The 26,952-nt window shown below is 41.3% G+C and overlaps 1 protein-coding gene across 1 annotated transcript in view; it reads left to right on the forward strand.

Annotated features, from left to right (window-relative positions):
- Nucleotides 1–26,952, forward strand: part of LOC127435385 (cadherin-related family member 5-like) — a 48,652-nt gene that overhangs the window by 571 nt on the left and 21,129 nt on the right. The window lies entirely within an intron of this gene.

The raw sequence follows: 26,952 nt of genomic DNA on the forward strand, positions 1-26,952 counted from the left end.
TAATCTGTCCTTAACTGTAGAAGTCTGTTTGCTTGAATTCTGATGTTTGTTTTTAGGCAAAGCAATTATATTATAGTAGTAATAAATAACTTTAGAAATTACCTCAAGCAGGGGGAAGCAGAGACGATCATGCTGATCCACGTCGAAAGATGGCAGTACAGCATCTAACACCACTGTCACATCGGTACTTAAAGTACATGAAGAAGAGCAATGTTGACATAAGCTAGAGAACTACTGAATGCCTTTTTAAATTGACAGTTATTTTGCACAACAATTTGTATGTGCAAGATCTGTCAATTGTCCTGTCATCACAATATACATTACTAACAAAGCAATAGTCTTACATTTCTGACTAAAGTAAGAAACCAATGCCTACCTTACAGTGAAAAGTTCAACCTCCTGGTCCCTGACGTGTCAAATTAATTCTGTACTCGCTCTTTTTATTCCAAAGCCTTTGTGAATGTTCATTAGTGCCAAACCTGTGAGGCGCGTCTCCGTCTTGCAGGATTTATGTGTGCAAAAAAGGTAAATTTTTTTTACTCTGCATGCTTTTATTATTTTTTTAAAACTAGTTGGGTTTCCATCCAACTATTTTTATAAAATGTTTTGAAATTGCGCATAAGAAATCCTGAATGGAAACTCTTGATATGCGAATAAACTTTAAATTTAATGTGCTAGGCAGAGGTGGATTTTATAGAGTTTCACATTAGTTAAAATGTGTATTATGGTGATGATAACATTTTATTTGCAAAACGATGACATGTTTTAGGGCATGTTATGAGTGTGAGATAGCTTGATGTGACCGGCAGGTCCGACCTGGGCACACAATTTGTTGAACAAAGCCCTTGACATTCGGAAATGTTTAACACAAAGTGGGTCCTCACAATCCGCCAGAACAGTTTTGAGCGCGGGCGCTCTCAAATATGCGCAGGCTGGTGGCATGTGGATATCGAAGCCCATTTCAGCCCTCATTTTATCAGATATTACACTTATTCTGTGGCATCTCCTAACAGTATTTAATAAAACAAGGTACAATTGCTCCAATCCTGTAAGTAAAACTTTCCCCGAAGGAAGTCATTCAGCTGCTCCATCATGACATGTTGGGAACCATCAAGATAACGTGATGGAAAGATCAAGATATTGTTATAGAAACGCGCAAGGATTCATATTTTCCTTAGTTGCATTTTTTGAAACGCGCTTAAAATGCAAAACATTTCAATGGAAAGCCAGCTATTGTTAAACGAGAGGTAATTGTAAACATTATTTCAATTACATTCTACTCGTCAGCTCCAGATTAACAACCAAATACGTTGAGCGTCCCGCCAATCACATTCTTTCAATGTTTTGCTATTGTTTGAAACATCTGACCGACTTTTATTCAGTTTGTATTTTTTCTGACGTATTTTATTTAGTAAGTAATAGAATTTTGTTATTTCAGTGTGTGGTTATTTTACCCAATATAGTTTAACATAAAAATACACACATCACCTTTCATTTAGAAATGAAGTATCAGAGAATTCATATTGAAATTCTGGTAATGTTAGGGTACACAGTGTGTACTCTGTGTACAGGCAGGTGCGCCACTGCGCACAATGGTCTCAAAGTAAAGGAATGGTTTAATGAAAAAGAGTCGCAAAAACATTAAACATGGATTACTGAATGGACCAAATGGACGTAGACAGCGCAGGAGTATGTACCACAGAGGAATACTTCTGATGCCTTAGTTAACTGAACTTTGAAAAAGTTTTTTTTTTTTTTTTTTTTAATTGTTGCTTGAATATACTAGATAACAGAATACTGTTTATTTCATAGCCCAGAGGCATAAAATATGTAAAGACTTCAACTTCATATGTGTTTGATATGTGATTGGTATCGGTGTTGATTTAATTATTTTCTGAAATGGTGTTGTTTTAAGGTGTTGTTTGTTTATGAATTGATATACAGAGTGGACAGGCAGCTTTCTGGATGGTAGAGCAAGTTGAAACATTTATTTGTGACCATTCAGCTGACTAGAATGGCTGAATGGCTATGTTTGGAATGGAATACTAATTTACTGCTATCTGCATACTGCATAGTACATACTGTATGTATACTGCCTACTATTTTTAAAAAGAGCATGTCAAATAGTATGCCATATGGAATGTAAACATTTTGTCACATGATTTCACTATGTTGTATGTTTAATTATGCGAGTGGAGTCCACTTAACATCTTGGAAATTAAAATGGTAATTTTGTTTTTGTAAACGTGTTAACTTTTGGCAATCTGATCAAATAATGAGTCAAAGAAGAAACTATGTCTGATATTAATTCCAGTTCACAATGGAAAGATTACTTTGCATTGTTTGCATTGTGTTGCAATGTATACTGCATATTTTGGCAAATATAGCAGGTCATCCAGGTATTCTATGCATTCAAAAAATGTGCATACTGTGCACAGTGTACATATTATTAAGTAGAAATTGTACTATTAGTATCATAGTATGCTATTCCGAACATAGCTGTTGACTCTTAAAGATTTACTTAAAGAAAACTTTTTATTCCTAATTTCTCTAAAAAACTAAAAAAACAAACAAACCTTAAAACACACCAGATGTGTAAACCCTGTGCAGTCTGAAGCCCACCTTGCCAGGGAAAGAGAGTGATGAAAAAAAAAAAAAAAATCAGAAACAGCCACACTAATCAGAAGTTAATGCCCAATAGAAACCAGTATGTTGGATTTTGAAAGCATTTTCTTGCCTACGTGCTTTGGCTAGCTTTAAACTCTATCAGTTAGAACAAGCGGTTTAGGAAAAGTTATTTGGCTTCCTACAAAGTGGGAAAATGACAACTGATAGGAGTGTATATACAGTTGCCAAATTCAATGGATACCTTTTTCTGCACTAATGCACACCATCTGCCACTTTTGTTTTGTTGCAAGTGGGATTCACAAAACATATCTATGTGCTCGGAGTCAACAGTGACTGATAATAAAACTGCATCATTGCATGGGGGATTATGGACATTATTGAATTGGATTATAGTAATTGTGCTTCTAAGAATCGATGTTATAAAAAGACTCATGGAATCATTATTGCTGTTATTGTACAGGATCATCAGTGCATCTGTCACTTTCTGGAGCCTGTTTTTTCCTTAAATTGTATACAGTAAATACTACAAATACAAATATATGATATAAAATATGAAGTGTGTGTATGTATATATATATATATATATATATATATATATAATGTATAATTCATAATAAATGTGAGAATTTCATAAGCCTGGATGATTTTAAGACAATATTGCAGGCCAAGTGAGAATATAAATATATTTGTTTAAAAATATTTGTCTTATAATGAGCAAAAAATAAATAAATTAAGCAGTGCTGGCATAATTAACTTTGAAAGTCTCCAAAATTGAAGCATTGAAACAGCCTGACTGAAACACTCTGCTGCATGTGATTGTGACACCGATAACAGTCACACCGCATTCCCAAAAGCACTTCACAATATTCAAACCTTTTGAGCTGAGACCTGATTTATATCTATGAGTCATAAACAGGGTTGACACCATGCAATGTAACATCATTTAGCCGGTGATGTAAAAATCAGTTCTGCAGTGCCGCAGATGTCTGATATCATCAAAAAAAAGTGGGTCTCAATTGGTGGGTTGCGACCCAGAAATGGTTTGTTTCCATAAGGTCACGGACAGCAGGGAAAAATAATGCTAAATCCAAACAATAAAAAGCTAACTAAAGGGCCGTCCACACTGAATGTGTTAATGTATCTCTCTGTACCATTTTTAGGCCACATCCACACTAATACGTTTTCATTTGAAAATGCATCTTTTGGCCTTCCATCCACACTGAGACTGTGTTTTTTAAAGCGAAAACTAAGCTTTTCAAAAATGCTTTCTCAAGTCGATAAATTTGAAAACGCTGTCTTCACGCTGTAGTGTGGACAGAGAAAATAGAGATATCTGAAAACGATGACATATTTGTTGTCATGTGATGCTGTCATGTGATCTATTCAACCTAATACAATCAAGATGGCGGCCCATGTTGAAGGGGTGTTGTTGTGCCTGTTATTCACTTTGATTGCATTGTTAAAGATAAATGTTACTTCAACCTTGACATTGCATTTCTTCAAAGGCAATGGGAAGTTTACTTGGAATTGCTGTCCAGCAATGGAACACGAAGACAATTGCGTTTCAGGCTGCACATGGAATTTAAGATGTAGGCAAGGGTAAACTGGTTCTTAGGCAAATGTGTTCATCGCCATGGAGTGTCGGTAAGGACACGGAGGCAGAAATCCATACTTAAATCTTTAACATCCTTCAAGTATTTACAAGGGGTATACATACAAATCTGAAGGTGTGTGTGGTCTAAAAGGAGAGAAAATATATGTAAAAGATTAACAAACTATGATTAGCATAATAGCATGGTTGATATTACACTTAATTCCAAATAACAATGTGTTGCCATATACATATATGCTACCAGGCTTGCAAGAGCATATAAAAGCAATTACAGGCATGTAAACATAAAACTATAGAGTATACATGGTGTACAAATCTTCTTACATTACAAGACTTACATTACAATAAACTTTGCATTCAACAGACAATTACAGCTGAAGCACACAGATAAATAGGCGGAAATTAAACCCAATTAGCCACGTATTATTTTGAGTAGCATGGGATGATCTCCTTGATAAGCGCCTATTTTTAGTTAAACACTCGCGCACGCGTGGGTCCACTAATCTTCCTCTTTTCCACCTAAACTTATATTTATATATTTAACAGTCAACAAATATATCCTAGACATAAATAGTAACAATGACTCTATCAAAGACAAGATGAATAAGCACTTACTTTCAATCATGAACGCACACAAGTAAACAAAGGGAATGGAAAGGATGGACAGGAAAAGCTATCTTTGACTCTCTGCACAACTCTGACTAACTGAGAATAAACAAGTCCTGAATGTTTACATCACTGCATCCTTGGGCCAGTGCTGTGTTTTGATTGGCTGTCCTTTCATGTGATTAGTGCATGATCAGTAAGAGGGGCTACCCCAAAAACTCTGCTCAGTCCCACCTATTCCATACACAGAGTCCTTGCACCCGATGCTGAATCCCCATTGGCTGATCTCCTGCATGATCAGTGCATGGGCAAGACCTGTGTTACTCAGAGGGCAAAGCTGGGTTTCTCTTCTACTTAAGAGTTTTCAAATGTATCCGGATTAATGTGGACATAGCCTTAAACTGTTTTTCTAACATGCACTAGGCAGATGACTTTGACTGTTGCTCTGCATCTCGCAGTTATTTCAGCATCTCATGAACGAGTGCCACGCTTTTTAGATGCCGTATCAAGTTAAAAAGAACTTCAACTTTTACAAACACGTTTTAAAACACCTTCGTTCTTCATTTGTAGCTTTGCGTGTAGGTTTTTTTTTTTTTTTTTAACACAAGAATGCATTTTGCCTGAATGGCCCATAAAATATATATATATATATATGTGTGTGTGTGTGTGTGTGTGTGTGTGTGTGTGTGTGTGTGTGTGTGTGTGTGTGTGTGTGTGTGTGTGTGTGTGTGTGTGTGTGTGTGTGTGTGTGTGTGTATGTATGTATATGTATATGTATGTATATATGTATATGTATGTATATATGTGTGTGAGTGGTGGTGGTGTAGTGGACTAAAGCACTGAATTGGTAAGCGGAAGGTTGTTGGTTCAATCTCTACAACCACCACCATTGTGTACTTGAGCAAGGCATTTAACTCCAGGTTGCTCCAGGGGGATTGTCCCTGTAATAAGGGCACTGTAAGTCATTTTGGATAAAAGCATCTGCCAAATGCATAAATATATATAAACATTTTACAAAGTAAGGTTTAAAAGGCAGGAGAAATTGATAAATTGATACCTTTATTCTTTGTTGCTGATGTCAAATGCTTTGTGTCCAATCAAATGAAGGTATTTTAATTTACTGTATTTTTCACTTGGCATTATGGCTAATACTAATAAAATTCGGCCCAGTGTTTGTTCCATATGTTAGGCTGGTAAATCACATTTCTGCTGTTGTTTATTCATTTTGGAAAATTGTCCATTTTCATTCAGTTTGACATGATAATTGACATGTTTTTGAGCATATGCAGTTCATGGTAAAATGTATACATTTCATTGTTGGATTTCTGGACATTTTTGTTTACTTTTGTGTGATTAATCATTTTGGTACTGTGTTGGGTCTCTAATGTAAAATCTGAGTCCTGAAGAAAAATCAGTTGAGAACCACTGCTTTTAAAGAGATTTCACAAGAGGAAAGAGTTAAATTTGCTTTGGTGGTGAGTAGAAATAAACATGGCACTGTCCACAGGCAGATCACCGGCAATCACGCAATCCTCAAGCATGATCTTCCAACCCTCCACTTGCAAACTGCCTCTTTCTGCCCTATAAACACAGCTGTCAAAGCCCAGATAAGACCGCAACAAAGAAATACGGATGAAATGAGGGTAATTGAGTTACTAAGGAAATACATATTAAGGAGCTTAATAAAGACTTTGGGCTGTGGAGTGGATGTTCTCCATTGGCAGTCTGATAGCTGGAACAAATACACAGTGGTCTTGTAGCATTGGCCCTTTGGAAAAGATATCAAGCTGACATGACAAGCTCCTCTAGATGTAACCAGTCAGCTGGCAGTCATTGTTTTGATGTGGTTTTATTCACATTGAAAAAGATCCTGCAGAGGAAATAAGCCACAAGCTGGTCTGCTTAACCAGGGCTGATGACTCCTCCGTGCCTCATTTGCTAGGTGGGTGCCCACACTCTCAGCAGTACACAAAAATAGATTGAAAGGATTGTGTAAGCGCCGAGTGTGGACCTTCGAGTAACCACGGAAACGAGGCGAAGCAAGGTGGAGCAGGGGCCACACTACATCTGAAGGGCAAGCTGGGGATCTGAGCGATCCAGTAAAGCATCTGCATGCAGGTAATTCACAATGCTTAGCAGCCGCTGTGCCCAAATTAAATGTCAAATTATCAGTTAATGAGCATCGGTTAATGAGTGAGGAGTTTACAAATGATGTTAATTCACCAGAGCTTCTGTGCTGGACTGTGGGTATCATAGATATTTTGGATTCAAGTTTACACCACTCCATTACAGAGAACTGAATTAATCTCTGTGTGAGTGAGTTAAGATCCACAGGGGGGTGTTTAAAGCTGCTAATTTGTGACTGCACAATTTAAGATACTGCTGTGCTCAAGACTGCAACAAAAATAGTCACAAATTTAACAAACATACTTTTGCAAACTTGTCCCACAGCCTTCATCGGATCTTCCCCGAATTTGTCTCAGAGCACCTTGAGATACTGCAGGCTAAATGTTATAAAAAGTGTTTTGACAGACCAAACAATTTCCTTTAATTCATCAGCCAATACAGTGACGAGGAAGCCAAAGAGGAATTTAGGCTGTATCTTGGCAATGTTATGGCCTATTGAAACGAAACTGTGTAGTATTGTGGACAACAAATACAGTAGGTGTAAGCCTACATCGGTATGCTTCATTAGGACCATGATCTGGTGGTGACAGCTTGGTGTTTGTTGACAGCACCACCTATGGATCAAGAAATCTCAAAAATGGCTATTTTTGCCCATAACATTTGAACAGTTTTTGGAATCCGATGATATCGATTTTTTCCATCATCGGCCATATCACCTGCACTCAAAAAAATTAAAACAATTCTAGAACATTTTGTCTTAACTTGATTTCATTACATTAAATCCAATTACATTTATAAAAATGAAGTTTACTTAATCAATTTGAGTTAGGACTACATGAATACTTTTTGTAGCATTGATGAAACTGGGCAGGGGATTTCCATTTCCCAGCATGTTTTGCAGGTGACTGGCTAGGTTGAACAAATGTTGAAACTAAGTATTATTTTATGCATTTTTGACTAAAACAAGAATAGGAGGAGATTTGTTCATGTTTAATGTTGTGTTAAATTGGCATTTAAAAATATTTTTTGTTAGGCTGGATTTTTTTGGAATTACCATTGTGGTGAAGATTGGTGCTTGTTCTTTTGTGTTGTTTCATTTGAGGTCAGCTTATCTCTATAAGCAGTTGCTATCAAAATGACATTGCAACAATTTCACTGTCTTTACACAAGCTCACCTTGCATATATATTAATGGTTAATAAAATTATTCCAACTTAAGACAGTTAATTAGATCTTATCTAGTAGTGATGGGAAGATAGGATCATTTTACTGACTTGAAACTTTGAGTCTCATTCAGCAAAATGAACTAATCTTTATTCAAGTCATTTAGTTCATTTTGTTCATATGAGCAGAATTAAATGAAAATGTTACATTTTCAATAGCCAAACCCCCCCCCCCCCAACACGTCTACTTACGCAAACTTTGATTATATTCCCAATAAGGAAAAATTTATAATGCAGCCAAAATTGATAATGCAGCCAAATTATGAGAAATAGAAAAATTAGTTTACCTCCGGTTCCCTATATGTCACTCACTCGACGTTGTGTCGATGTAGTGACACTAGGGGTCACTCTTGGGAGCCCGAGACACCTCTGGTCTTTGATAAAAGGCCAATGAAAATTGGCGAGTGGTATTTGTATGCCACTCCCCCGGACATACGGGTATAAAAGGAGCTGGTATGCAACCACTCATTCAGATTTTCTCTTCGGAGCCGAATGGTCATGCTCACTGAGCTGAATTCCCACGACTGTTCATTCACCTCTGCTGGATCTGACGGCGCATTTCAGCGGCTTCTCCCTCCTCTGCACTGGTGCACTGCAGAGAATGCCCCTATAGTATATTTCTCTTAAAGAGCGGCACACACGGAACATCTTTTTAAAGATGCGTCTTTCTAAAAATGCTTTTCCGATTGTGTGTTATTCCTGGTTGCGCTCGTTATCTCTCGCCATCTGACGGTCATGATCACTGTCTTTCGTGTCTGGGCACTGCTCATGTGGAGACAGCGTTCGTGGATGGTCATGTTCTCATTGCGAGGACATGTCCATGGCAACGTTGGTAGTTCCGCCACGGGATTGATGCAGGAACTGCGCTCGGCGACCGACCTCGCTCTCCGAGCAACGGAGGTCATGGTGTGGTCTCTCGGGTGGACGATGGCCACACTAGTGGTCCAGGAACGCCACCTTTGGCTCAACCTGGTCGAGATGGGCGAGGCCGACAAGACACGGTTCCTTGCTGACCCCATTTCCCAGGCGGGCCTATTCGGTGACACCGTCGAGGACTTTGCCCAGCAGTTCTCGATGGTGGAGCAGTAGACGGATGCTAGCCGGCATATCCCACACCCCGTCTACCCATCACCAAGGGTGACCCCTGTGGTGACTGCACTGGCTCCGCCGCAGCCCGCCCCTTCGGCCCGGCCTCGGCATGGAGCCCACCGCAGGAAGCAGACGCCACCCGTCTCGCAACCGCCCAGAACCCGTGAAAGGCTTCAAAGCGCCCTTGAGACGGGCGACCCAGGGACAACGAAAACCGCTGCTCTGGAGCTGGTAAGCAGATCTCTCCATCTTTTTGTTACCTTTTGCATTTAATCGTGCTGCATGCCCAAGTGGCTGCAGTACTCAAGAGCTCAGCAAGTATGCGGTGTGCACGGCCGTCATCACGACCACCGTCCACAACTCTATTTGGCAGGTTTGGAGCTCCAGCGGAAGTCTCCCTACCCTGAGCGCCCAGCTGTGGCACAAATCCGCCCCCGATGTGATAGTCTCCATGGGTCACGAGGACAGGCCTCTTCCTCCCCCGTCCCAGGCTGTTCTGGGGTGGTCACAAGGAGCCAGGTAAGTGCTTCGATGTCATTAGACTCAGCACGGCCACGACGTGGTGTGGCACCTCGAGCTCTGCCGCGAGGCCCCACCTGCCGGTACGTCCGATGATGTTGTCCCTTTGGTCCCCCTTGCGCAGAACTTGGATGCATGGCTTGTGCTTTCCAATCCGTTGCGAGGGCTGGTCCGGACCATCCGACTCGGCTACGCGATTCACTTCGCCGGGCGTCCGCCCAGGTTCAGTGGTGTCCACTTCACCTTGGTAGAGGACAAAAACGCTGCTACCTTGCACGGAGATCGCTACCCTCCTACGGAAGGGCATGATAGAACCTGTCCCTCCAGCCGAGTTGAAGTAGGGGTTTTTCAGCCCCTACTTCATCGTACCGAAAAAAGGCGGTGGGTTGCGGCCAATCTTGGACCTGTGAGTACTGAACTAGGCTTTACACAGACTCCCGTTCAAGATGCCAACGCAATAACGCATTCCGGCAAGTGTCCGGCATGAAGATTGGTTTGTGGCAGTAGACCTGAAGGATGCGTACTTCCACGTCTCGATCCTTCCTCAACACAGACCCTTCCTGCGGTTTGCATCCGAGAGTCAGGCGTATCAGTACAAAGTCCTCCCTTTCAGCCTGTCCCTGTCTCCTCGTGTCTTTACGAAGGTCGCAGAAGCTGCTCTTGCCCCGTTAAGGGAGGTGGGCATTCGCATTCTCAACTATCTCGATGACTGGCTAATCCTAGCTCATTTTCGAGACATGTTGTGCGCACACAGGGACCTGGTGCTCTCACACCTCAGCCGACTAGGGCTTTGGGTCAACTGGGAAAAGAGCAAGCTCCTCCTGGTTCAGAGCATCTCTTTTCTCGGTTTGGAGTTGGACTCAGTCTCCTTGATGGTGCGCCTTATGAACGAGCACGCCCAGTCGATGCTGGCCTGTTTGAAGGTGTTCAAACAGAAAACAGCGGTTCCACTGAAACTTTTTCAGAGGCTCCTGGGGCATATGGCATCCTCGGTGGTGACCACCCCATTCGGGTTGGTGCATATGAGGCCACTTCAGCACTGGCTCCAGACTTGAGTCCCGAGATGGGCATGGCACCACGGGACACATCGCGTGGTCATCACGCCAGTCTGTCACCGTCTTTTCAGCCCTTGAACCGACCTCTTGTTTCTACGGGCAGGCGTTCCTCTAGAACTGGTCTCCAGGCAGGTCGTGGTCATGACAGATGCCTCCAAAATGGGCTGGGGTGCTGTTTGCAATGGGCACGCAGCCGCCAGCCTCTGGACGGGTCCGCGACTGCATTGGCACATCAACTGCCTCGAGTTCTTGGCAATTCTGCTCACCCTGTGGAGGTTTCAGCCGTTGATCCAGGGCAAGCACATGTTAGTTCAGACAGACAGCACGACAACGGTAGCATATGTCAACCGCCAAGGCAGTCTGCGCTCTCGTTGTATGTCACAACTCGCCCTCCGTCTCCTCCTCTGGAGTCAGCAGCACTTTAAGTCGCTGCAAGCCACTCAAATCCCAGGCAACCCCAACACTACAGTGGATGCGCTGTCATGACAGGTTACCCTCAGGTGGTCCAGCTGACTTGGAGTCGATTCGACAGGCACAGGTGCACCTGTTCGCCTCCCAAGAATCCTCCCCACTGCCCACTCTGGTACGCCCTGACCGAGACCCCCTCAGCATAAATGCGCTGGCACAAAGCTGGCCCCCTGGCATGCGCAAATATGCGTTTCCCCCAGTGAGCCTACTTGCACAGACCCTGTGGAAGGTCAGGGAGGACAAGGAGCAGGTCGTCCTGGTAGCACCCTACTGGCCCAACCAGGCATGGTTCTCGGACCTCACGCTCCTTGCGACAGCCCCCCCCCCCCCCCGGCGAATTCCCCTGAGGAAGGATCTTCTTTCTCAGGGATGGGGCACCATATGGCACCCGTGGCCAGACCTCTGGAATCTTTATGTCTGGCCCCTGGACGGGACATGGAAGACCTAAGCGTCCCATAGACACGATCACTCAGGCTAGGGCCCCCTCTACGAGGCGCCTGTATGCCTTTAAGTGCCGTCTGTTTGCTAAGTGGTGTTCTTCCCGTCAGGAAGACCCCCAGAGATGCGCAGTCGGATCAGTGCTTTCCTTCCTGCAGGAGTGGCTGGAAGGGAGGCTGTCCCCTTCCACCTGGAAGGTGTATGTTGCCGCCATAGCAGCACACCACGACGTAGTTGACGTAAGTCCTTAGGGAAGCACGACCTGATCATCAGGTTCCTAAGAGGCACCAGGAGGCTGAATCCCTCCAGACTGCGCCTCGTTCCCTCATCGGACCTCTCTGTAGTTCTTCAGGGTCTACAGAGAGCCCCCTTTGAGCCTTTGCAGTCAGCCGAGCTTAAGGCACTCTTCTTGAAGAGACCCCTAGTGTCACTACATCGGCACAACGTCCCGTTCCCTCCATCAGGGAACGGAGATTACACAAGTAACCATGACGATTGTTCTTGTCGGGGTCGTTCGTTCTTTTGTTACTGCATAGCGTATAAGGCTGTCACATGACAAAAGGACGAATGACCCGGACCAGAAGAATCGAGAGATGAACTAATCATTTCTGTTTCTTGTGTGAGAAATGGATAATGTATACGGCTGTCACGTAACAAAAGAACGAACAACTCGGACCAGAAGATTCGAGAGGTGAACTAATCATTTCTGTTTCCTGTGTGATCAATGCATAGCATATACGGCTGTCACGTGACAAAAGAACGAATGACTCGGACCAGAAGACTCGAGGTGAACTAATCATTTCTGTTTCCTGTGTGAGCAATGCATAACGTATACGGCTGTCAAGTGACAAAAGAACGAACGACTTGGACCAGAAGACTCGAGAGGTGAACTAATCATTTCTGTTCCCTATCTGTCACTCACTCGATGTTGTGTCGATGTAGTGACACTAGGGGTCACTCTTGGGAGCCCCAAACACCTCTGATTTTGAAAAAAGGCCAATGGGAATTTGCGAGTGGAATTTGCATGCCACTCCCCCCGGACATATGGGTATAAAAGGAGCTGGCTCGCAACCACTCATTCAGATTTTCTCTTTGGAGCCGAGCGGTTGCGTTCAGTGCACTGAATCCGATTTTGCTACTTTCACCTCAATCTGCTGGATCTTAAGGCACATTTCAGCGGCTTCTTCCCCTCTGCACCCGCAGAGTGCAGAGAATGCCCCTGGGTGCTTCGACAGAACAAAACATTTTATTATAAAAAGAGTGTATTTTATAACTAAAAGAGTGGCACACACGGAACGTCTTTTTAAAGATGCCTTTCTGTTTGTGTATTATTCCTGGTTGTGGTCATTATCTCTCTGCTTCTGACGGCCACGATCACTGTCTTACGTGTCTGGGCACTGCCCACGGATGGGTCATGCCCTCATTGCGAGAACATGACTATGGCAATGTTGCGGTCATGGCTTTCCTTTGTAAGAGGGCAAGCCACCCCAGCGGCTCCCTGCCTTGGTCCTTCTACCTACGGGTATGAGGCCGCGTCGGTTAGCACTGGGGGCGATTTGTGTACTTCAGTAGGAGCACCTCCACCAGCTAACCCCCCACAGACCTCCCATTCCTCTCACTACCCTCGATGGTGGGTCGGCCAGGGGGTATTTGGTGATCCCCCAGGTGGATAAGGCGCTTGTGGTGCACTTGTGCCCGCAGAGCGCTGTCACCTGGCGCAGGTGCCCGAAGCTCCAGTCCAGGGCCTGTAGGTTTATGTTGTCTCTGATGACTAAGGCCTACGGTGCCGCTGGACAAGCCGCCTCCGCCCTGCACGCCATGACTCTCCTGCAGGTACACCAAGCCAAGGCACTAAAAGAGCTGCACGAGGGTAGTTCTGACCCGGGATTGATGCAAGAACTGCGCTCGGCAACCGACCTCACTCTCCGGGCGACGAAGGTCATGACGCGGTCACTCGAGCAGGCGATGTCCACCCTGGTGGTCCAGGAGCACCACCTTTGGCTCAACCTGGTCGAGATGAAAGAGGCTGACAAAGCACGGTTCCTTGATGCCCCCATCTCCCAGGTTGGCCTGTTCGGTGACACCGTCGAGGACTTTGCCCAGCAGTTCTCAGCGGTGAAGCAGCAGACAGAGGCTATTCAACACATCCTGTCCCAGCATGGCTCAAGACCCCGCACCCTGTCTGCTCGTTGCCAAGGGCGTCCTCCTGCAGCAACAACACCGGCTCCGCCACAGCCCGCCCCCACGGCCAGGCCCCGGCGTGGAGCCCACCGCAGGAAGCAGATGCCACCCATCTCACGGCCTGCCAAGAACCCGAGGAAGAAAGGTGGTGGGATGTGGCCAATCTTGGACCTGCAAGTACTGAACCGGTCTTTGCACAGGCTCCCGTTCAAGATGCAGATCCAAAAACGCATTCTAGCAAGCGTCCGGCATCAAGATTGGTTCACGGTGGTAGACATGAAGGACGCATACTTCCACAGACCCTTCCTGCAGTTTTCTTTCGAGGGCCGGGCGTACCAGTACAAGGTCCTCCCCTTCGGTCTGTCCTTGTCCCCTTGCATCTTCACGAAGGTCGCAGAGGCAGCCCTTGCACCGCAAAGGGAAGTGGGCATCCGCATCCTCAACTATCTCGACGACTGGCTAATCCTAGCTCACTCTCGGGATGTGTTGTGTGCGCACAGGGACCTGGTGCTCACGCACCTCAGCCAGCTGGGAGACCTCGTGGGACCTCTCTGTAGTCTTTCAGGGTCTACAGGGAGCTCCCTTCGAGCCCCTAGAGTCAGTTGAGCTTAAAGCACTCTCTTTGAAGACTGCCCTCCTGACTGCACTCACTTCCATCAAGAGGGTAGGGGAACTGCAGGCGTTCTCTGTCAGCGAAACGTGTCTGGAGTTCGGTCCGGGCTACTCTCACATGATCCTGAGACCCCGACCGGGCTATGTGCCCAAGGTTGCCATGACCCCGTTTAGGTATCAGGTGGTGAACCTGCAAGCGCTGCTCCGGGTGGAGGCAGACCCAGCCTTGGTGTTGCTGTGTCCAGTGCATGCTTTACGCATCTATTTGGATCGCACGCAGAGCTTTAGAAGTTCTGATCAGCTCTTGTCTGATTTGGCAGACAGAGGAAAGGGAGCACTGTCTCCAAACAGAGGATCGCCCACTGGGTCATTGATGCCATCGTGTTGGCATATCACGCTCAGGACGTGCCACCCCCTGTGGGGCTACGAGCCCACTCTACTAGGAGTGTGGCAGCCTCCTGGGCCCTGACCAGTGGTGCCTCTTTGGCAGACATCTGCAGAGCAGCATGCCGGGCAACACCCAACACTTTTGCGGGGTGTGGTCTCCGTGGTGTCTTCCCCTTGGGAGTGACACCCCCCCCCCCCCCCAACGTAGACACTTATGGCCCCCAGCCAGTAAACAAAATTCCACTCTTTTTGGGGAGAAAAAAGAGGAAAAGAGGCCACGGCTGGGCTAGCCTGTCCCTATTTGTTGGGCAAGTTGACTTGTTCCCAAAGGACCTTTCGATGCTCATAAGAGTGTTGGGGAGGTTACGTGACGGCCTGGTGCACTGGCTACGAGGCACACAGCGGTCTGCCTGTCTTGCACCGCCAGTCCACATAACACAGTTCAGCTTATTGTGGTGTTTCGTATAGGGACCCCTAGTGTCACTACATCGACACAACATTGAGTGAGTGACAGATAGGGAATGTCCTGGTTACTTTCGTAACCTCCGTTCCCTGATGGAGGGAATGAGACGTTGTGTCCCTCTTGCCACAATACTGAACTACCCGCTGAAATGGCCGAGACCTTGTCTCAGCTCCTCAGCACAAAACCTGAATGAGTGGTTGCGAGCCAGCTCCTTTTATACCTGTATGTCCGGGGGGAGTGGCATGCAAATTCCACTTGCCAATTCCCACTGGCCTTTTTTCAAAATCAGAGGAGTTTGGGGCTCCCAAGTTTGACCCCTAGGGTCACTACATCAACACAATGTCTTGTTCCCTCCATCAATGAACGGAGGTTGCGCAATGCACATGCAAGGCCAACACAAAATGAACGAATCACTCTCTGAGACTACTCATTCTTCACAAAATGAATGAATCGTTCATGAATGACCCATCACTATTATCTAGTTGGTCTGACAAAATTAATTTAAGTTTGTACAACTAGAACTAGAACAAGTCAGTTCAAACCAATTCTTTCTTGTTGGTAAATTTTTATTTAATTGCGTGTAAAAGTTTTCCTTAATTAAGTTCAGTAAACATCTCTCTTTTTTTGTTTAGAGTATCCACCATTTTGAAATTTGCCAGAAAATGATGTAACTTTTCAATGATTTGGTGTATCGAAGCAAAACTTTGGGCGCGTCTCAATCAGCTCCCTAGTTCAATAGTCAGGGCACTGATCAGGGAGTCAGCCATTTCTAGGGCTATCCCAATCATAAAATCATTCCAGTGCATTGAAACGTTCGCACCCTAAATATTCCCAGAATGCATAGCAAAAACCAAGGAGCATCATTGCTCACTATGTTCACTTACCGGAAACATCGCCATGTCTTTTAAGTCCTTCAAGTCATTAGAAAACGAGCGCAAGTGTAAAACCATGAAGTCAAAGCCTTATTTTCTCTTTAAAAGAAAATGATCTTTCATCCACAATGACCATGAAAGAGAAACAATCTTTAAAATATTAGAGTTATTAGAAAAAGGCTAAAAATACACTCCTTAATATTTGTATTTCTTTATTTAATCAATTATCTTTCATAATAACACTGTACATTTGAATATTTAAAATGAAAATGCACAACAGTGTCATTTATACAGCAATGTTGTTGATTAATTACAGGTGTGTTTTAATGCGCAACCTTGTAATCGTGTCGCAGGTGATTGAGTCATAAGTATCCCAGTGATCAGTGGATCAGTACCCTTACCAGTGCCAGAATGTTTGTTCATGATAAACTGATTCACAAAATAAAAAGCTAGGGAGCTGATTGAGATGCACCATTGGTTCACGTTATTAGCACCATACTGTGAACTAACCTGACAGTGTGGATACAGTACCACCTAGTGTTAAAAAAATCATTGAAGTCCTTATAACTATAGAAATCCTTGGCATAAATTCATGACTCTGATCTCTTTAAATTCCTTGCGTCATACTGAATACAATGATACCCCTCCTTCCAATGTCTGCCATTTTGCATGTCCACCATTTTGACTTTCATTGTCACCTGCCATTTCGAACTCGTCCTACAGCTTTTATCAGATTTTCCCAAAAGTTTGGTCAAATAATCTTGAGACCCAGCTGGCAAAATGTTATCAAATGGTTTTCCATATTCCAAACCATTTTTCTGTAACATGCCAGCAAAGTTGACCATGAAGATGTTCAGCTTTATCTTAGCAACGCTTTGTCCTGTTCTCACTGGACAAATTTGGCTCAAATGATTGTCAAACCATGCTACACAAAAGTTATATAATGTATACTGTATATTAATAAAAGTTTGCAACAGCAATACTTTTGTGTGCTGATTCTCATATTGCTATGCCTGTTTCACAATGAGAAATCTGTGTGCCCTCTTTGGCTCTGAGTGATAATGCACTGACTTGTAATCAGAAAATTTAAGAGAATGGGAGTTTGAATTTTGTCTTGAACTAGATCATAAATGCTTCTGTTGCTCTTGACTTAGCATCTTGATGAGTACAATAAAATGTGATCTTATGGGCTAAAGGTTTAAAGTAATCAAATGGATGATTTAAAAAATTGGTTCTAAATTCTGGTCCTGAGGACCCACAGCACTGCACATTTTGTATGTCTACCTTATGTGAAACACTCAGTTCATTTCATGGATCTAAATCAGGTATGTTGAATATGATAGCCATTCAAAATGTCCAGCGCTGATCCACAGGACTTTTGCCATCTCTTCGGCAATTTTGAGCTATGTCAGCTAAGTGGTGTAATGTGTAAAATCTTTTCAAGATATTCATAATTTCGTTTGAGGCACATAGCAGAAAGTACAGTGCATATTCATGAGTGTAACTGCATATTCTGCTTTGTTTACTCAGTTATGTCTGTGACGAGGTTTTCTTTACTAAGACACTGTGCACGCCATTATATAAATTATATTTTATCTTTTATTATGGAATGGTATATCTCTGATAACCCCACCCCTAAACGACACGTGATACTAAACCAACTGTGACTGATCATTTTACATGTTGGTTAGAGGGCTTTTCCTGTCAAAATGGGCAGCTCTTGGTCAATTGAAGCTGCTATAGATCCCAGACCTTTGCCGGTTTAGAAAAGGTCTTGTTACAAGAGACTAATTTGGAAAGAGCAACGTATAATAAGGACCGAGCACCAAAATGTCTTCTACGGCAGGATTTTGCCAAGTAGGATATATGCCTGGATCAGAAGTCTTAAGGTGCATTTTATTCAGCAAAATAAAAAAATGGCACTCCCTGTCAAAAAGGACCCCTGGTCTAGAGACATGTATTTTATAAGAATACAAATGAATGTATTATATATATATATATACACACCGATCAGCCACAACATTAAAACCACCTGCCTAATATTGTGTAGGTCCCCCTCGTGCTGCCAAAACAGTGCTAACCCTCATCTCAGAATAGCAATCTGAGATGCTATTATTCTCACCACAATTGTACAGAGTGGTTATTTGAGTTACTGTAGACTTTGTCAGTTCGAACCAGTCTGGCCATTCTCTGTTGACCTCTCTCATCAACAAGGCGTTTCCATCCACAGAACTGCCGTTCACTGGATGCTTTTTTGTTTTTGGCACCATTCGAATTAAATTCTAAAGAATGTTGTGTGTGAAAATCACAGGAGATCAGCAGTTACAGAAATACTCAAACCAGCCCGTCTGGCACCAACAAACATCCATGCGATTATCTAATCTAATTATCTAAATATATATATATATATATATATATATATATATATATATATATATATATATATATATATATATATATATATATATTAGAAGTAAGGTCATTTCTATTACATTTATATGTATTTACACAAGTATATTATGTCATCTTACTTGAAACCCGTAATCTGCCCAACTCAACCATTGTCTGTGTTTGATGACTTTGCAGGGTCCAAATGAACACATTTTGTCAAGTGAAGTGAACTTCAACAGATATCTTATGCTCAGTGAGTAGGAAGCAGTGAACACTGTGTAGGGACCCTGCAAATCAGAATGCAGTCTTATTCTCAATCCATGTGAGCTCACTTATACAAACACATACACACATGCTGTATGATAGCTGTTGAGAGCAGGTCTATAATTTAATAGTGAATAAAAGATGACCATGACATCTTATTATCCTGATACTGATACCCTATTGATAGAGCACAACAGAGAAAAACCCACCTCAGACTAGATTATTCACACCATAATGTCATAATGACTCACTGTGTCAGTTCACTCTTCATAGCTTTTTTTTTTATTATTATTTGGTTCCATTTAAAGTAAGACACATATAACCTGTTATCCTTAGAGCTCTTTTTTTCCATTACTTTCTTTTTCTGCTTACAAAAATGTTACTGTGGCAGAACCAGTGTTGGGTAAGTTACTCTAAATAAGTAATTAATTACTAACTACTAATTACATATTCTACAGTGTAATTAGATTACTGTACTAATTACTCTGTTTGAAAAGTAATTTAATTACTTATTACTAATTACTTTCTAAAACCCTTATCAACCTCGACCAGATGAAAAATATAAGGATAGACATGAAATTGTTCTTTTAATTCTTTCAAATAAATAATTTAAAATCAAACAAATTATTCATGAACTGCTCAAAGAATTTAAGGGGGCCGCTTTAAATTAGAAAACATACATTTTAACACGTTAAATTTCGATTTTAAATTCACTATTGTTTTATATAGAATTGTTCTATAATCTATACAGTATTTAACACAATTACATAAGAAGTAACTGTAATTAAATTACTGAAAAGTAATTTAATTACAGTAATTAATTATGTAGTAATGCATTACAACCAACACTGGGAAGAACAATGATACACTGATATCAGATGGCAATACCATGGTACTTTGATATGTACCATAGTACTTAATAATTAAAATTTTCATATGCCATTTTACTGAACATTATTTTTCAAGTTAATTAAAAGAATATCATGTTATTACTATGGTACATGTTCAGAAAAAAAATGATATGGCCATGGTACCATGTTCAAAAAACCATGGTACTTTTTGGTTCTTTTATTTCATCATAGTGTTGATGGAATACAGTGGGGTACAAACGTCTGAGACCACACTGAAAATATATGACATAAAATGGATAATTCATATTGAATATTTCTAGGTCACTAATTAAATGTAAGCAAATTTTGTTGCAATTACCATGTTAACTCCTTTTTACAAAAGGCCAGATTTCTTTGCTTCCACTGAAGCACATAAGATGCTCTTTGGAACATTTGTTATGTGCCCATTTAGCTGTAATGACAATATGCACCTGAGCTGGCATGGACTCCACAAGTTTATGCAAAACCTGGTGATCCAGGAACATTCTTATTCAAATGCTGAATAACATGGATCATCAGGTTTTGCAAAAACTTGTGGAGTTTATCCAAAATGGGGACTTACAAAAATACTAAGACATTCTAAAATTCATGTTAATTTTGCAGTTCACCTTTTCACTCCAATTTGCATGCAGATAATATTATTTGTAATGAAAAAAAAAATAAAAAAATAAAAAAATTTCAAATTAGTGGTCTCAGACTTTTGGAGTTATATTTTTCAGGAATGCTAAGTCAAGAGAGGTAATGATTTTGTCCATTTTCTCTGGGTAAAACAAATTACTGTGTTTTAGTTTCCTTCTTGGGTATCATCTAAAAATAGAGGGGTAATTCGTACATTTCATATATATATATATATATATATATACAATAAAGAATGAGTGTTTCAAAACTTTTTACCATTAGTGTATATAGTACATGAAGAAAAACCATGTTATTTTACTGTAGAATATTATATATAAAAAACATTCTAAATTTTTCTAATTAAAAATGATAAATCGGCTTAACATTTGTGTTGAAATGGACATGTATAAAATAGATCACATCTGTATAGATTTAATTTTGAAATATTTATTATTATTATACTGTATTATTATGTTATTCACTGTACATTGGAGTGTTTTATGTTAGATTTTATGTTACAATTATATATTATCAAGTCAATGTGAATTACATTATTTTAGTGTCATGTGTGTTATCAAGATGGAATTTTGTCTTTGTGTTATTATTGGTCACAGTTGCTAGAAGGGCTACTTTATAAAATATAGTAAATAGATTGGCCATTAGAACACTGAAACAGAAAGTAAATGGAAATGAGCGAAATCCAAAAAACAAAAAACAAAAAAAAAGGCCTTCTTGACACTGTTCTGCCATAATATACAGGAATCAAACAATTTCTTTGCTTCGTTAAAACATTTTTTATAGATTTTTCGGGCACTTAAAGCTGTACGGTCGCCCTGGGAATGGGAGACCTCAGCAGGGACGTGTTATGTAAGGATGTATGGTGAATATGGTGAACATTGCCCTTAATCAATACTATGTCAAAAACAAATTTCTGCTTAGAGCACAGATAAAACTTTCTCTCTGACACTGTGTCCTGGTAACGACTAGATACAAACAGATTGCTACACAAGACACAGCAATTGCATACTGTAGAAACAATGTTTGTTGGAGAAAAAGAGTAAGACAACAAATGAGCACTGTCTCCACTCAAAAATATCTCCTTAAATGGAAGTTTTGGTGCTTTTAGTTTATGTCAGTTAGCTCTGATAGTGTACCCCTAAACATTGACAAAATAAACTTTTAGCAGATAAATGCACATTTTAAATGTGTAGTCTTTCTCTTCCGGGAAAACAGATATTATAAATAGTGATGGCTTATCTCACACTTAGGGGGCATATCCAAAGTTTTGACCAATAAAATGCTCTCTAGAATGAGAATGTCCCTCCCCCTAATTTCACCTGCCACCGACTAGCAATAGAGTGCAACAGTCTGGTTCTGGAAATAAAAATCCCATTCATTTATCCCATAAACGAATTGATTTTTAACGATAACTTATAAACCTTTAAAGACAGACCTACCGTGAGCTATGAGGTTGGTCATCGATTTTATCTGCTTCCATTGAAGCCATCCGTCTGCGTTATCTAAACTTCATTGTTTAAAAATCATGTTTGATAGTGGAATTCATGGTAAACAACTACATTACCCATGGTACAACAGAGAAAGATCCACCAATCAGAGAACCACAGCCAACAAAACCCAGGAAACGTGCCTCAGAGAGACTGCGCGCTCCCATGATGCACTGTGAAGGAATCGAGACAGTCTCCCTTCACCCTTAAACTACTTATATATTTGTACATATCGGGAAACTTAGCAATAAACATAAAATATATTGTTTCTATACTTATAATCGACAACCTAAAATCAATAGTTTTATATATTTCCATCGTTTTTTATTCAATGACATCATTCGCAGTACTTCATGGGATTGTAGTTTGTGCCCTCATGAAAGACAGTAAGTACACAGCCCTGTTCCTTTGTCTTTATGTCCGATTTTCAAATACTTTTTAACAAATACAAAACAAAGTTTGTGATGTAGTGATTCACATTGGAGCTGGTTGGTTTTTATGAAGGATTTTGTTAAAAGTCTATGGAAGAAATTAATGGGAAAAATATTTCCGGAACCCAGACGGCTGAAAATTGGGAGGGCTCTGTTGCGCTCTATAGCAAGCAATTAATGGTCTGCAGATGTGATGTAAACTAAAGGCTATTGGCTATTTAAAAAGGTACAAGCCCTTCATTAAGTCCTGCCCCAACTTCCTGTTTCAATAGGAAATACGTCAACAATGAAAACTGTGCTCTTCAAACAATTTCATGAGATCAGGTTACTGCTATAACCTCGCCATGTGCTAAACAAGGTGAGACAGCTCTTCATTAAAAATGCAATGACTATGGCTCTGATTGCCGATATAATGTCATGTCTTGTCAGTTGATCACAGTTTTAGCATGTCTGCCAGTCGTAGGGTTTTGTCATCTTCACTTCTTTTCTATATTTGAGAGCTAATTATTACATTCGTTTAGGTGGAAAAAGACAAATAGCAGAAAATCAATGTTAATATGTAAGGAATAGAAGAGAAAGAAATATCAGCAGAGTTTTTTTTTGTTTTTTTGTTTTTTGTAAGAATGGTTGTCAGCAACTTTGACGTCAAATTAGAGAAGAAATAGATCACATAGTTATCAGTACATAATTATACAAGCTCACATACATACACAAAATAATACACTCACACAGCAATACGGAACAATACAAGCAGACTTGAAAGCTTTGAAAAACATCATAATAATTCGTGACTGAAAATCATGTGGTGTATAATTGTGAATCTTTTCATTTTGAGCTCACTTTTATAGCTGACAATGGAAAAGATTTAATACCACAATAAAATGTACAAGGAAACAATGTTGCAATACACTTGGGGTAAATTGGAGTAATCTGGGACATTATGTTGATAGTAATGTGGCTAGGATATCATTCAGTAAATGGTATGTTCCATTAAGATGTGATCTTAAGGCCTTTTCCCTTGAAAGACTGTTTGTGGCAGCAGGGGCGTGGTCAAGCGTCTGTCCAGAGAGAGAGAAAGAGGTAAGGGTGCTTGCACCTGAGCTAGATTATGTCTAACACCTGTCTCTAATTCCAGTGAGCATGGGGAGAGCGGCATATAAGCAGTCAAGCCACCAGCAGAGAGTGTGAGAGAGAGAGCGAGAGCGAGCGAGCCTGGCACAAGGAAGTCCATGGTGTCTGTGAAGCTGACGAGTTTATGAGTGTCCGTATCTGTGAAGCTAATGAGTTTTGTGAAGCTGTAAGGGTTGAAGTTGCCAATTAAAAGTCTTACCTGTGCTAGGAGAAGCCCATTTCCCTGTGTTCTCCATTCATTCTGCTGTGGACCCTTCCACACCGTCATTCACAACTCAATTTTTAAGTCATTTTTATTGGAAATTCTGTTTGTAACAATAATACAGCATGCCTACCAAGATTGTTCTCCCTTTGACTGAACAACATGATCACACAGGAAGTCTGCATGATGTTTCCGCAAGTTCCAGTATCCTAGGATCGGCCACATTATGCTGACTCACTGACAAGCACCATCTCCTATCAGACATTATTTTGTATCTGAGGGCAGTGTTTTAATTTTTGGTAAGCACAGGCTGATTTCATGTAAAGAAAAGTCAACCTACTGTTTCTGAATGAAATCCCATGTGAATCATCCTTAATGCTGTTTCTAATGCAGTGAAAGTCACATTTATTGTCAGGGTGACAATCACAGTAAATTGCAGAAGTTGAAAGTGCTACAAATGTCATATATTACCCCAGTCATTCATTTTTGCGGCCTGCGGTGATTGTGCTACAGTGCAAAGCAAAACTGTAATTTCTTATTTCTTAAGATTACCTCTTTGCTTAAAAACTATGGATGTGGATTTGCTTTTAAAGCTTCAAATATTGAATGAAAAGCATTCATAACTTGAAATGTAATTCATACAGCTAGATGCCTACAGCATTCAAATGTGTGATGCTCTACAATTGCTCGGTATTAAGCACAAAATTGCATATCTCGAATGATGCTGTCATTTGCATTGTATTTAAACTGACACAATGCAGAAATCGCTCAACAACAAAATGCAATCACAGTCCAATCACACAGCAACACAGGCCAAGCACATGAACTATCGACCCATTATTTCACCAATTATGCTATTCATGATGGCAGCAAAACAAAGATTTCTCCACACCAACTGACAGAGATAGCAAAATGAGTACAAATGTCAGCACAGCTGAAAAGCAAAGTTTAACTCCTTGGAAATTGTGCCTTTGCAAATTGCTGAGTGGTAAAAGAGACAAAATGTCACAAAATGCCTAATAAAGGAGTGCACAAAAGGTTGACTGGAGATTAAGCCATTAGACGTACACTGCTGGTGCAGGTGTGTCTTTATCGCAATTTTTAGCACATGATGCTCCAGGTATTCTATCCCAACTTTATACATTAAGTGAAAATCACATCAGTCATACAATCAAAGGAGGTTCTGGGTATATAAAGTTGAGCCAGGTTGAAATTAAATTAAATGGCTTTTTTCCCTCATCTGGGAAGGCATGAAAAGGCTAGTTGTGTCAATTTTCCAGAGGCACAAGTCCGGAATAATATTAGTAGCTTTAGAAGTTCTGCTGAAGAAAGAGACTTAAATCTTTAAGGTTTTGAAATTCTCCTGTCACACTAGGGAAAAGCACTAAATGCCTTCAAGTTTTGATAGAGGGCATATTTCATGGAGAAAAAAAAAAAAACAGCAGATCTGTTCCGAGCAAAATATTCTTGACATGTGTGCCCACAGTATTATTTAATTGTGCTGCCAGCTCTGAAGGAAAGGTCAGTGGATCAGAACAATGGCAGAGCAGCCACTAAACCAAATCAAACCAAGTGAGGAAATTGGCCTTTACGGAGATAAAAGACAGGGGATAGCAGGAGACAGAAGAGAGTATAAGGAGAAAAAACAAATAAAGAAAGGAAAAGGAGAAACTCAAAGGAGTAAAAGACAGAAAAACAAACAAAGAAAGAGAGAGAGATGAGAGAGAGAGAGAGAGAGAGAGAGAGAGAGAGAGAGAGAGAGAGAGAGAGAACCAACCATTAAAATAGGAATGGACTAAAACATAGGATTAATCCTATTTGAATATGTTTGTGAAGTGCCTCTGAAACATTGCCCTCTAGTGGTAAACATATTGCTGCAAAGTCTGGGGTAGGAAGCCAGACTTTTGATTTGCAGCTTAAAGTCTATTCCTCCTTGCATCTTATTCTGTCCAAGTACTGCCAACTTCCCAGGAGGAGATCATACCTCAATGAACAAAGCAGAATATACAGTTTAGTTAACTTGCTACTAACTACCTCAGACAAAAACTTGACAATCTTTGGCAAATCCAGTGATTATCTGTAGTTCTTCCCCAAAAGTTCAAATTGTATCTAATTGTACCTTTAACTTTCTTGTTAACTTTCGACTTTATTTCCATGTGGACTGACTAAAAATCTGTGTTCCCTTACTCCCGGAAATTGCGTAAAGCTTTCCAATCAGATTGGAACTGGAAATTTCAGCTAGTGCTTGCCATTTTGTGCACAATATGCATGAGATGGTAAGTGGGTGTGCCACATACCTGCCAATTACAATGTTATGTGTATAAATAGAGACCTAACTCACTCCTACAGTATGACAATTCTTCCTTTCCACACCAACTCCTACGACCACTAGCACACCTATTAATATAAGTTAAAATACACCTTGAGACTTATTGGAGTTGGGTTGGATTTCCACCCAAACAAGCAGTAATACCACAGCAACACTTTCTCAGAGAATGGCAAAATGAGAAGTTTGTTCTATTCTCTAGTGCACACGGTCTTGTTGCATGGCAACAGGTTCTATACGGCATGACAAAACTTGTTATGAAAGGAATAAAATCAGTGTTGCATGCACAATGAACTGTATAAACAGGATAAGCATAGTACTGCTAATCCAGTGCTGAATCACCCAGTGTCTCTTATACACTGCTCTTTCTTTGAGAGGTTTCATAAAATTCTCGACGCAGAGATAATTTAAAATTATTTTCTTTACTAGAGACACTTATAAAGGGTCTTTCAGTAACTTCACCATGCAAAGCCAATGTAGACTGTAAAAGTGTTCGTCAGCCCTTCAAAATCTGTCTGCTGCATGTACTTGCTTGATTACACACACTGGCATGTTTGCATGCAGGCCTGTGCGTATCTGTGTGTTTACATGTGCGTGCATGCTGAGCTCTCTCATCATCAAGACAGGTACACCTGTCAAACCTCGACAAGAGCTCTAGAGGTGAGCTCAGTCTAACATCCATCAATTCCAAAACAAACAGGAAAATCTCTAGTGGCCCCAGCCGCCCTGCAAATTATTACCAGATAACGTGCCTGAGAGGTGAGGAGCCGACAGGGAAGGGCAAGGATCAGAGAGCTGTGCTGAAGGCTAATTAACTCCTCCACAAGCCTGCCAATCGATGCAAACATCCCCTTGATTGATTCTAAGTCTGAGAGCAGAGAAACTCAAGGGTTTTTCTTAGAATTTTCCCCAGTT

This window comes from Myxocyprinus asiaticus, chromosome 45 (genome assembly GCF_019703515.2).
Source record: "Myxocyprinus asiaticus isolate MX2 ecotype Aquarium Trade chromosome 45, UBuf_Myxa_2, whole genome shotgun sequence".
Lineage (NCBI taxonomy): Eukaryota > Metazoa > Chordata > Actinopteri > Cypriniformes > Catostomidae > Myxocyprinus > Myxocyprinus asiaticus.